The sequence below is a fragment of the Micropterus dolomieu genome, linkage group LG17 (assembly GCF_021292245.1).
Source record: "Micropterus dolomieu isolate WLL.071019.BEF.003 ecotype Adirondacks linkage group LG17, ASM2129224v1, whole genome shotgun sequence".
Lineage (NCBI taxonomy): Eukaryota > Metazoa > Chordata > Actinopteri > Centrarchiformes > Centrarchidae > Micropterus > Micropterus dolomieu.
The window spans coordinates 22,425,977-22,437,645 of NC_060166.1; the positions used below are offsets into that span (position 1 = coordinate 22,425,977).

An 11,669-nucleotide genomic window follows, 5' to 3' on the forward strand; every position below is an offset into this window, starting at 1 on the left:
TACCATAAACCACTACAAAAATCACCATATTCCAAACAATTTGAACGTTTGCTCAGTAGCTTTCACATCAGGTGTAACATTAACATTATAGCTATAACTTTAGCTGTGTTAGCCAATGTTTACAACAACGCCTGTCACTGTCTGTGAAGTTACATTGCCGTGTTTATTTTAAATATAATTCACAACCAATAAAGCATACTTACAGGTTGTGATTGTGAATTTCCAGGCCCAAACAGAGTCGGAGTTGCATCGTCTTTTAGGACTAAACATTGAACTGTTGCCGGTGTTCTGACGATCTATGCTGCCTTGCCGAAAAATGCTACCATAGCGCAAATCGATAGACTCGACTCTACTACAGATAGTACCCAGAGATAGTACAAAGTCTGTCGTCATAGCAACGCCACACACAATACAACACACCAGCGATCCACACAGCTTTATCTTTTTTAAGTTAAAACGTTTCAACATTCCTCAGAATGTAAAGACAGATAAGCGGTATGAAAACCTTCCAGCTGTGTTTTGCTCTGCCGTTGTTGCTGCAGTGGTCTGTGTGACGGTGGGAGCAGAGGGCTCTGTGAGCGGGCGGCTGGCCGGCCTCACACGCTCCTCCCGCAGGTTGGCACAGGCTTCCCCCGCAGCCACTTGCGGAGCTCCTCAACTCCGCAAATATTCAAGCACATTTTTGTTCCGTCATCACTTCTCGTAAAACTGTCAATATTCGAAATCTACACAGCTGATTTCGCACCTCAAAACTCCTCAGAAGTGGATTAAGTGATGAAATTCCATACGAAACTGTAAAATATAAAACTTTCTGTTGCTGGCCTCTGTCTGGCGCACACAATAATGATGCAGTGAATAGTGAATATTCTCTCTGACCAATCAGCAGTCTGTCGTGTTTTCACGTTACATTTCGGTATCCCTCAGCTCACTTGGAACCTCGATGGAGGTGAGGTGATATGAAAAAAAGTGACTTCCAGGTACAGGTGCAACATTTCTACAATGGAAAACCAAACCAAAGGGCCTCCGCTCAGACTAGCTTGGATTGAGGGCGTGCCTGTCCCCGCTAGCCGCTTGGCAAGCTTTATGACGCGTTTTCATTGTGACGTCACAACTAAAGGAAGGAAGGGCTGGACTACAAATGAGCTGTTTTCAAGCAGTTCAGAGCAGAGCTTTCTGTGGGAGATGGGAACTCCCTTTGGGCTGGACTTTGGGCTTTTTCACTTTGCAACCTGTTACATGCACAAAAAAGATATATAACTCAATAAAGGAGAGGGAAAAAGCATAATACCACCTCTTTAACATAAACACATAACATAAATTATCAATCTTGATACGGATCCGCTAGATTTTTTTTTTATTATTGTGACCAAGATACATACGAAGCAGGACAATTTCTTGTTATTTATCCGCTGACAACTACACAATTCTGATATATCTGCAACAAGCTAATATTATATTAGCTGATACAACAATAATAATAATTGGTCTAGAGGTAGTTTGACTGATGAAGGGTTTAAATCTTTAAATTAAACAAATTTCTTTCTAACTAGTATAGTAATACTTAATATGGTAAATATGCTTCATCAATTAAGTGATATTCTAGTCTAAATTTATGTTTGTGTCCATGTGTGCTGGGATGCAACCAGTGTTGTCACGTAACTGGATTTTCTAACTTTTGATACAATACCTTGAAAAATATTGGTATTTGATACCATTTTCAACATCAGGGGGAAAGATTTACACATTTGTTTAAATTATTGAATTTAATTATTGAATCAACTTATTATAGTAAGTAAAGTTAATTGTACTGTGTGTTAAGTAGAACGGCATCAGTTAATTTACTTCTGACCTTAGTCAAAGTATTTCCTATCAACTGAAACTCTTCTGTCTGAGAATCCTCAGGTCCATTTTTCAGGTGATAGCTGTGAGGGGAATTAGCTTAGTTTTGAGAATAATAAATGTCTGTTAGGCAAACAACAGGACAACTATCTTATCAAAAACAGATGAACAAATATTAAAACCGAAACATTAAGAATCGATGTATCAAAAAACCTATATTTTTGACAACACTAGATGCTACATTACACCTATTACTACACTGCTCAAAAAAATAAAGGGAACACTAAAATAACACATTCTAGATCTGAATGAATGAAATAAACTCATTAAATACTCCTTTCTTTACATAGTTGAATGTGCTGACAACAAAATCACACAAAAATTATCAATGGAAATCAAATTTATCAACCTATGGAGGTCTGGATTTGGAGTCACACTCAAAATCAAAGTGGAAAACCACACTACAGGCCGATCCAACTTTGATGTAATGTCCTTAAAACAATTCACAATGAGGCTCAGTAGTGTGTGTGGCCTCCATGTGCCTGTATGACCTCCCTACAACGCCTGGGCATGCTCCTGATGAGGTGGCGGATGGTCTCCTGAGGGATCTTCTCCCAGACCTGACTAAAGCATCCATCCACCAACGTGGTGTTGGTGGATGGAGCTAGACCTGACCTTCCCCATTTCCCCAGACCTGAATCAATTGGATTCAGGTCTGGGGAACGGGCGGGCCAGTCCATAGCATCAATGCCTTCCTCTTGCAGGAACTGCTGACACACTCCAGCCACATGAGGTCTTGCATTGTCTTGCATTAGGAGGAACCCAGGGCCAACCGCACCAGCATATGGTCTCACAAGGGGTCTGAGGATCTCATGTCGGTACCTAATGAGAGTCAGGCTACCTCTGGCGAGCACATGGAGGGCTGTGCAGCCCCCCAAAGAAATGCCACCCCACACCATTACTGACCCACCACCAAACCGGTCATGCTGGAGGATGTTGCAGGCAGCAGAACGTTCTCCAGACTCTGTCACGTCTGTCACATGTGCTCAGTTTGAACCTGCTTTCATCTGTGAAGAGCACAGGGCGCCAGTGGCGAATTTGCCAATCTTGGTGTTCTCTGGCAAATGCCAAACGTCCTGCACGGTGTTGGGCTGTAAGCACAACCCCCACCTGTGGACGTCGGGCCCTCATACCACCCTCATGGAGTCTGGAGTTTGAGCAGACACATGCACATTTGTGGCCTGCTGGAGGTCATTTTGCAGGGCTCTGGCAGTGCTCCTCCTGCTCCTCCTTGCACAAAGGCGGAGGTAGGTAGGTCCTGCTGCTGGGTTGTTGCCCTCCTATGGCCTCCTCCACGTCTCTTGATGTACTGGCCTGTCTCCTGGTAGCGCCTCCATGCTCTGGACACTACGCTGACAGACACAGCAAACCTTCTTGCCACAGCTCGCATTGATGTGCCATCCTGGATGAGCTGCACTACCTGAGCCACTTGTGTGGGTTGTAGACTCCGTCTCATGCTACCACTAGAGTGAAAGCACCGCCAGCATTCAAAAGTGACCAAAACATCAGCCAGGAAGCATAGGAACTGAGAAGTGGTCTGTGGTCACCACCTGCAGAACCACTCCTTTATTGGGGGTGTCTTGCTAACTCCACCTGTTGTCTATTCCATTTGCACAACAGCATGTGAAATTGATTGTCAATCAGTGTTGCTTCCTAAGTGGACTGTTTGATTTCACAGGAGTGTGATTGACTTGCAGTTACATTGTGTTGTTTAAGTGTTCCCTTTATTTTTTTGAGCAGTGTATTACAGATCCATTTTGGTCTCTCTAAAGACACAGGTAAGGCCAGCATGACCTGAGCCAGCAGCCTTCTATCCAGGGTTATAGGACTGCAGGGCAGGAGTGGTCCAGCATCTATTCAGTCAGCCAAGGATTTCATCATCCATCATTTTCTTTTCTCAAGAAATTGCTGTCAACCTCACCATTATTATTCCCTCACTTATGAGTAATTCTTGGAGAAGTAACAACTTGTAAACCTATGGAGGATGTGTACAGCAATGTGTTATTTCCAGAAATACATAATAATGTTTATATGCTGTGCTGTATGGGGGCAAATCGATGTCAATCATTGTAAATGCACAGACTATGAGTCACAAATAAATATTACTATTTGTAAACTCAAAACAAGATCTACAAATAGATTCTAAAGCCGCACATAGACTCATAGATTGTGCATTTACAATGATAGTGACATTGATGCTCCGATGCGTACTAGGGATGTCAAATTATGTAAGCTGTACTGTGGTGGTGGTGGTGGTGTGTTTTGGACTCAATATAGATTGCAATATAGATTCTAGCTATAATTGAGACTCAATCCCAACAACCGAAGGACAGCCGAAGATTCAGTCATGTCTATGGTACAGAGCCAGCCAGGGAGATGGACACATAAAACATAAAACAGTCTGACAGTTTCAGGCCAGCGGGTGAATCCCTTCAGAGGCCACACAGTCATCAACACAGTGTCACATTCACACAATGCAGCTCCTTGTAGCTTTTAAACCGGCTGCTGAGTCTGTTTAACTTCACCAAACCCACTGTGGTGAACTTTGCCTGGCCTCTGGTTGTAAAAGAAAAAGAAACTTTGTAGAGCACAGATTGTCACATTAGTAGTTGTAGGCCCAAATACACAGCACATATACACACGCCATCTTTGAAGTGAACAATGGCAAAAACTGAGATTTGATATTAATTAATGCCAATGAGTACATTTTCTTGTATTCTCGTGCTTCAGGGTTTACATTAGTGTAGTATGTTAACTAAAAAGGGGTTGATATACATACAGAATAGTTCGAAGCTTCATTCATAACGTTGACATTCAAATTCTAAATCAACATTCGTTGCTGCTCATACTATAAAAACTTAATGACCAGGTTACATTGTGCCTCTGTCTATCAGTCTGTACCACAAATGCACACCTGCAGATCATTGTGTCTGTTTGACCGAGGGTGGGGCTGAGCCACATACACAGCAGACAGGCAGAGCAGAGCAGACAGCGGACAGGATGAAGCACTTCAGCTGCATTCCCACAAAATGTGGCCGCGTTCATTTGCGCCTCAGAACGCAAACACCGTGAAACAATCACAAACCTCGTTCAACCACCGCTGCCCTCAGGGCAACTTTGAATGGCTTGTCCACAAACAGCAACTTACAAATCCTATTCATTCTGCCTTTAAGTCATTACAAAACCATACTACTTTAATCAAATTGAGGATTCTGTTCGAAGACTTTTAAATCAATTGTAGGTTGATGATATCTTAAAATATGACGACAGACATTCATTTGAAATCCTCAAATGCAGCTTCAAATGTAAAAAAACTAAGAACAAAAAAAAAGACATTTGGTACAGCCCTAGTATGCAGTTGTTGCAAACTCAACATTTATCCTGTCACTGCGTCACAATTAAAGCTTCCCAGGAAAGACTTAATTAATTATGGCTGTTGTTGTGATTTTGCCACAGGAAGTGCTGAGTGAGGTTAGAGGTTCATGACATACATTTAAACATTTTTACTGAAAAGTATAAAAAACGGAGTAGTACAGAAAATGAGAACTCTGCACGGTGATCTTTTTCTGTGCAGAGGTGAACATATGATAAAAGCATCATATACCTTTTAAGTTTAATATAAATGAAGTGTTAATTGAGCATTCTTTGTGCAGTGAAAACATGCTATTTTGATCACTTATGCTTGCTTAGTTAAATGCAGTTATATTGTCAAAGCTTATATTATCAAAGCTGAAAAAGGCAGACAGATTTCAAATTTACTCTGAGCCCCTTGAGCCATAAGCTGTGCTTTGGTTGTCTGTTTGCCAAACGAGATCCAGCAACACTTAAGGATTAGAATTCTTCTAGTGTAAAAAAGCTTGAAGTTGGCATAAAGCCTTGTTGACGAGAAAAGACACTGACAAGGACATGACACACATCAGACTATATTTGATCATTGAATAAAGCATTTGTAATTTTTGCATGTACGTGCATATTTATGTACTCCATGTTTCTATGTGTGTGTGTTGAAAAGAGGAACAGTGCGCACACACATACACAGACACACATACATATACAACACTGACATGCTCTGCTCCTACGTATCTATTTCTTCAGCAGTCCTTGTATACACCAGTGATCATGTTTATCGTCTAAGTCCTTAAACAGATCATTATGTGTACTGTGTATCAGAAGCTATCAGGCTTCCGTTTTCATTGGCTCAAGCCAAGTTCTGTGTTTGGCTCTCTTTAGAGGTCTCTTTCCTTCCCTTGCCCTCTGTGTTTCTCTCTATATCTGTAACTCTCTCTCTCTCTGCCTCTCTCTCCTTTTGTTTCCCCTTTGTGCCCATGCAGACGTCAGAATGTCAAATGATAGGAGAGGAGAAGAGACAAAAACGATAGCCTCCATTTTAAGGGAAGAACAACAGTGAGAGAACATCTAATTACTCTTATGAGCTTATGCCAGGCACACTGTGTGAATCCTAAACACAGTTTCCAAGTACCGTAGACATTCTGCTTCGAGACAGAAGCCAAAAAAACCCCCAAGGAAACGATAGGGGAAAGGAAGGAAGTGGCGAATGAAGAGCAAGGGGAGAAAGGCCAAGGGGGTGCCAGGAGAAGGGCGGGGACAGGGAGGAGGTTGGGGTGGAGGGAGTGACGGAGGGAGGGGACTAACTGCAGGGAGCGCAGAAGGAGTAACAGATGAAAAAAGAGAATAGGCACTAGCTTGGAGTGAAGAGAGGAGCAATTTCAATTATCATCAGCCACCACATCAAGTATGTACCAAAGTCACTCTGTTTGACTTGAATGGCAGAGCAACTCCAGCTCTCTTTGATCCTTTGATAGAGCACGTATCGCAATCACTCAGAGACGTCACTCATGTGGAGGACAGTGGCACTGTGGTGTTTTTTTACTACACTTACGCCGTCTCTATTGTCATTTATCGCCAGTCTCAAACAGTGTGCACGCAAACATTCAAACGACCCACCTCACCTCCACCCACCCACACAGACACTGCACACCATTCCTCTACATTTTGTCAGGATAGCATGCAGGATGCGTCTCAGTGGCTATATTGTCAATTCAATCAATACTGCCACATGGCCAGGCACATGTCCTGGACTGCTGAGCATCAAGACCTAACAAGAAGGCTCTGTGTGTCACACGCACAAACACAGAGGAAGACAGAGAATGTGCTGGTACACTTTTGCTTGTACTATTGTATGGGAATACAATACCTTCAGTCAAAGCTTCTATTGAATGAGCTCTCTCAATAAAGACGTCCTTTGTGACGTACCATTAAAGAAGCCAGCTGAGATTGTTCACACAGCAGCCATTTACCACTCTTGATCGGAAACTCCACCTGTAATTACAGCATAATTTATGCACATATAATTAGTTACAACACAAAATTGAGCACTTTAATTAGAACAATGTAGGTAGCTAGCAATCCCTGGAACAACAACTAAAATGAACTCTTGGGCTATAGAGCTTATAGGGACATTATCTGCTAGGTCACATAGGGTGTAAACACAGTGAGGTAGTGATATTCCAAACCTACACCATCACATTGTTTCTACCAAATTTAATCTATTTGGATGTTTGTATATAGTTAATTTGCAACTTGCAAATATGCCCCATTTATTTGATTTGTTTTTCAAAATCACCATCGTATGTAACGTGAAACGTGTGTGTGTGTGAGAGAGAGAGAGAAAGAGACAGAGAGAGAGAGAAAGTTTTATTAAAAAAATATTACAATCTTTGCATACATCTATTTATAAAAATTTGTACTGTACTATACTATACTATAATGTGTATACGCACTCCCTGTTCCCCACCAACATACCCCCAGACACACACTGGCGGAGATCTCTACTGAGTGCACTCTTCTAGTTTATAGTATAAGCCTGATACTGGTAAAATATTAAATCCATCAATACTTCTCTGAAAAGGTTATATAAAGCAATCTTATATTTCCAACTTAACCTTTACATGGCCATACAGTGCTATTTTTCAATAAAACAGACAGAGCAGCAAGTATTTTTCTGAGAAAAATTATAATTTTGTGGTGTTCGCATAAACCATGAACTTTGAACCATGCAGCAATTCCTGTGGTGGCAGCCTGTCTTAGCAGAAACTACAGTTTGGGCAGACATGTAAATATTTTGTTGTATATGACCTTCACCAAAGTTTCAAATTTAAACAGCAATTAGTCATGGGGTAGCATTGAGAAAGACCAGCAGAGCACCCACGCCCACACTGTTTCTTACATCTTTTTAAATGGAGAATCCCACTCTGACACTGAAATTGTCAAATCATTTGATCTAATGATAATATATTGACACATCTGTTGTTAATATTTTTAATGAACATATTTGTAACTTCACATTTATCTTTACTGTCCATTGCTGCTTTGTTAGTCTTTCTACTTACTTCATCTACCTTTTGTAGCACATTACAGGAAAAGATTATAGACTCATGAATGTGTAGTGAATGTCTTCCACATTTCACAGGCAGCATTTACAAACCTCTGGAATTCCAAAGAGTGGGGTTGTAAAAGCCTCTGTGAGACTCTTTAGATATTGTCATACTGACCCCCTTTCCCTGAGCGTAAAAGGGCCAGTATGGTGACTTGCCAGGCAAGACAAGAACTTTTCACCTCTGAAAAGATGGTCTTATCAGGATAATGAAGTCACAAACAGATGCAAATACCTGTTTTCTCTTTGATTGCTTCAGCAAAGCGAAAAGACTGAACACACACACACAAACACTTTCCTCTCAGTCTGATGTGGTGAGAATTAAGATGCCAGATGCCCGTCATAACAGATGGAGGGATGTTCCTTAAAGGGGCCATGTGTAGTTTTCAGTGGCCTCCAGCGGTGTGGTTTCAGATTGCAACCACTACCTTCCCAAGCATCTGCTTGTGCACATACTTGAACTAATGAGAGAGCCAAAACTGAGAGCCAAAACTGGAGACAGCATTACACAACATGTTGGAAACTCAGGTAAACTCCCACCGCAAAGTTACAGTAATATTTTTATCAGCTTGACATTGAACTTAGCAATGCTCGATGCATGATAACGTTACAGTGACTGCATTTAGCCAACAGCTTTTAAACTATTTTTGTGTCTTTCATCATAGAGGCTCAGCAATATCAGCGTAGCTAAATTTATTGGATGATAAGGAAAACGGTTAGTGAGCTAGACTTAATATTGTAAATGAGATTGTTGCCACACTTTAATATAACAGTTAGACTGTAGTAAAGTTATTGGGATAAGCCATACAACTATATTATTTTAAAACAGATAACGTTAGCAACTGGACGGCATTAGCCGGCAAGCTAAATAACTTAAGCCATCTGAAGCACTAAATCACAATATATTTCACATGCTTTGCAGTAATGTTATCGTACCTGTCCAATAGGATGAAAGCCAACTCAGGGTCGGTTTTTATATCAAAAAGCGGAGGTCTCGCCATAATTCAAACACCTATATTGCTAACTATTATGCTGTATTATGTAGAGCAAAGCAGTATTGTTTAACCATAAGTAGTGTTACAATGTATGTTTGACATTTAAAAGTAGGCTGTGACTCAGGAGGTAGAGCGGGTTGGCTGTTAATCGGAAGGTCGGCGGTTCAATCCCTGGCTCCCCCTGGTTGCGTGTCGAAGTGTCCTTGGGCAAGATACTGAACCCCGATTTGCCCCTGGCGGCTATTCCGCCAGTGTATGAATGAGTGTGAATGTTAGTTTCTGTTTGAGCACTTAGGCTCAGTGTATGAATGTGTGTGACTGGTGAATGCAGATGTAGTGTAAAAGCGCTTTGAGTGGTCGAAAAGACTAGAAAGGCGCTATACAAGTACGGAGCATTTACATTTAAGAGTGTCATGAAAACTAGTTGGATGAGCAATTGAAATAGTCCTTAGTTAAACCGTCTTTCCTTGAGTGTTCTTAACACATTTTCATTTTCATGTTTTGAATCAGATTGCCCATACTGATGTTTTGAGAGTATGTGAATTTTGCACATTTTGTGCTTAACTATAAGCGATTAAACATCAACCTTAAACCCTCCCAAAAACAACATTTCCCTAGAACAAATGTGAAAACGGAACTGAGAGTTACTGTTCTTTCAAGCCAGCACAAAAGTGGTGCAAATCTGTTGACTCCTGTTGTTAATGACAGAGCAATGTGAGCGAAAGCATGGTTCTATCCCAGCGGAGCTGTGATCATTCATGTGGACGACCACCCTATTACAGGTGTGAGATGGGGCTAAATGGAGAAAAATGATGTCCAGTCAGGCGGGCAGGACCCTGTCCCCAAGCAGTTGTTCAGCAGTTTGATCTACAACACGGGTCACCTTGTCCACCCACTTACAACAAAGCTACAGCACACCCAAACCGAATTCACAAAATATCTGGGGATGGGAAGATGAATGATGGGGTCAATATGATCGGGCGGCCTTCCCTCACCTCTATACAGTGTCCTTAAAACACTTAACCTTCATTTTGGAAAAATGGTCTGAAATGCCCCACGAGGAAACCAATGCATGAGTCAAATGCTGAGTTCATTCACTCTTGGGTACTGCAACTGCATTATTCACAATTATCTTTGCATGCAGAGACTCTAGCTAATTAAAGGCATTCTGTTGTGTTAGGCTGGGAGCCTCCAGAAGTGTAAAAGAGTAAAGAGCAGCTTTAAGAAACACCAGTGGGAAAAAAGCTAAGAAACATAAACACTAACACTTAAAGCCTGATCTCTAGGAACCAGCACATTCATCAGCAGATAAATGTAGCTCAACCAACTACATCTGAAGTGCCGTATTAGAGTGGGGTATTAGAGTACAGCAACAAGAAAGAGGCAGCATCATAACACCCTTGTCAAAACTAAGCATACAGTATAGAGCAGGGGTCGGCAACCTATGGCACGCAGAGACATTTTAAGTGTCAGGTGAGAAAGAAAATTAATTATGTCTATCATTATTATTATTAACAAGATCAAACTTCAATTAAAATCTAACAACTCTCAGTGCATAAACTCAAAATAAATGTGCAAACACTGTTGGCACACTGAATGTCTTCATTTCTGTATATTGACACTCATCACAGAAAAGGTTGCCGACCCCTTGTATAGAGTATAGCCTCAATGATAAATCGACCTGGTCAGGATATTGGTATATTAGTTGTATAGAGACTACAGGGAAAGTAGGGAGACAACTCCATTCAGCATAAAAGTAAAAACAAAGCACACCAGTATGTACATAAAGCAAATAGATGACAAAATACCTACACATAAACATACATACAACATCCAAAGGAACCTAGACAAGACATAAGGGACTACACATCTTAGACTAAAATGAGAAGGCCATAGGCTTGAGCTTACAACATATCTTTCAAAGATTCAGCAATACTATGTTTAATGTTTTCTTTGAGGCACCATTAATTGTTGATTTTAGACTGTTGTTGTCCATATATATACACATACACACATATACACATATATACACATATATATATGCATGTATATACATGTATATACACATATACACACATATATATATGCATGTATATACATGTATATACACATATACATATATATATATGCATGTATATATGTATGTATATACATATATATACACATATATATATATATATATATACACACACACACACATATATATACTGTGTATATATATATATATATATATACACACACACACACATATATATATATATATACATATATATATATATATATAAGAAAAGGAAAGGGTCCAGATCCTAACAGAGAGAGAA

The 11,669-nt window shown here is 40.6% G+C and overlaps 1 protein-coding gene across 11 annotated transcripts in view; it reads right to left on the bottom strand.

Moving 5' to 3' along the window:
* The window catches only part of grik4 (glutamate receptor, ionotropic, kainate 4), a 353,258-nt gene that overhangs the window by 299,357 nt on the left and 42,232 nt on the right, over positions 1 to 11,669 (bottom strand). Inside the window, exon 3 of one of the 11 annotated variants that reach the window (XM_046073779.1) lies at positions 7,174 to 7,239. The exons of 9 other annotated variants lie outside the window; for them this stretch is intronic. The gene's annotated coding sequence lies outside the window, so the exon portion shown is untranslated. Of the gene's footprint in view, positions 1 to 7,114; positions 7,240 to 11,669 lie in introns of all 11 variants that reach the window. One more of the 11 variants, XM_046073781.1, reaches the window with a different exon arrangement.